This window comes from Pelophylax lessonae, assembly GCF_965119305.1.
Source record: "Pelophylax lessonae genome assembly, chromosome: 6".
NCBI classification, from domain to species: domain Eukaryota; kingdom Metazoa; phylum Chordata; class Amphibia; order Anura; family Ranidae; genus Pelophylax; species Pelophylax lessonae.
The window spans coordinates 260,181,718-260,183,962 of record NC_138773.1 but is presented as its reverse complement, the minus strand read 5'-3'; positions in this window follow the sequence as shown (position 1 = coordinate 260,183,962).

The following is a 2,245-nucleotide window of genomic DNA, read 5'->3' as shown; positions in this document are numbered from 1 at the left end:
ATACATACACTTTTTTTGGATCATATTTTCTATTCCGCTATTTAATCAAAAACCTTTGGGGATCAGTTAAATTGGGGGATAGTCTGTGTCGGTACGTGTGAGAGAGATCCACCTTTCCAAGTTGTTGGGGTTCATCTCATACTTCTGAAGGTTTGAGGGTGCTGCCTGTTCCATACCCCCCCTACTCCTCATCTAGCCTTTTAGGGGTACAAACAATAGTAATTGGGGCCTAGTGTGGTTGTGTACGTGCGAGATACATACACTTTTTTTGATCATATTTCCTATTCCGCTATTCAATAAAAACCTTTGAGGATCAATTGAATTGCGGGATAGTCTGTGTCGGTACGTGTGAGAGAGATCCACCTTTCCAAGTTGTTGGGGTTCATCTCATACTTCTGAAGGTTTGAGGGTGCTGCCTGTTCCATACTCCCCCTACTCCTCATCTAGCCTTTTAGGGGTACAAACAATAGTAATTGGGGCCCAGTGTGGTTGTGTACGTGTGATATACATACACTTTTTTTGGATCATATTTTCTATTCCGCTATTTAATTTAACTGGGCCTCCATGCGAGACCTGTGTGCCTTGTTGCGCTGTTTTGAGTACTCCACCAACATGGCCAGTGGCAATGACGCCGTTCTCAGCTTAACTATCCCACTTCTATGCCTCCTTGAAAAGACAATTCGGGCGATGATGGAAGAGGATGTGGCACAGGATGAGGAGGAGGAGGAGGATGAAGAGGTAACATTTCCAAGGCTTTCAGGGCAGTCATTCGCAAGGGGCTCCGAGGGTGGGTTCCTGCACACGCAAACGCCAGGGACGCAATTGTCCAGCAGGGGCACAGTTCTGGAGGATGAGGAGGATGAGGAGGAGGAGGAGCTGGAGGAGGAGATGGAACCATGTTCACAGCAGGGTGGCACCCAGGCCAGCTCATGGCCATCACTGGTGCGTGGCTGGGGGGATACAGAGGACACGGACGATACACCTCCCACAGAGGACAGCCTTTCGTTGCCTCTGGGCAGCCTGGCACACATGAGCGATTACATGCTGCAGTGTCTCCACAACGACCGCCGAGTTGCCCACATTCTAACTTGTGCTGATTACTGGGTGGCCACGCTGCTGGATCCCCGTTACAAGGACAACGTACCGTCCTTAATTCACTCACTGGAGCGCGATCGCAAGATGCGCGAGTACAAGCGCACGCTGGTAGACGCCATGCTGCTGGCATTCCCATCTGACAGCGGGGCCACAGTGGAAGCACAAGGCAGAGGAGGAGGAGGAGGAGGTCGCCAACGCAACCAGGGCACCGCCAGCACCTCAGAAGGCAGGGTTAGCATGGCCGAAATGTGGAAAAGCTTTGTCAGCACGCCACAACAAACAGCAGCACCAGCAGCTCAGATGGAACGTCTTAGCAGGAGGCAGCATTTTACCAACATGGTGGAGCAGTATGTGTGCACACGCCTACATGTAGTGAATGACGGGTCTGCCCCCTTCAACTTCTGGGTCTCCAAATTGGGCACATGGCTTGAGCTTGCCCTTTACGCCTTGGAGGTGCTGGCGTGCCCTGCAGCCAGTGTATTATCTGAACGGGTATTTAGCACGGCTGGGGGCGTTATAACAGACAAGCGCAGCCGCCTGTCCAGAGACAATGTGGACAAGCTCACGTTCATTAAAATGAACCAGGCATGGATCCCACGGGACTTTTCCGTACCTTATGCAGAATAGCAATGGATACCGACCTTACCCACCCATTGTTCCATTTTTGCTCTTTCTCACTCTTTTGGGGTGTACCCTCATTTAAAATTTTTGAAAAGAAGCAGTGTTGGCTACCTCGTCCTCCTCCTCAGGGCCAGATTAATGTAGGGGCTATTGGAGCTGCAGCTCCAGGCCCCTACCTTTTATATAGGCCCCGGGTTGGCCATATTCACTGTTACCGCTCTTCTGTCACTTGTAAACACAGAAGTCTGGCTTCTATGCTCGCTTCCCCAGGCAGCACCCTCAGAACCTCCCCACACAGCGTGAAGGCCGGACAAGGAGGGACAGTTGGCGATGCATGGATGTGTTTATGGGCTTCAGAGACAGCATCCCATGTTGAATTAGGCATGCATGGCTGCACCCTTCCTCCTCTGGGTGCATGGCAAGGCACGGCCCTTAAGGCCCTTCAAAATCCTCAGCACCAAGCCCATGATGCTGTTAATCCGGCCCTGGTCCTCCTCCACCGCCGCTTCCACCTACACCGCCCATAGGT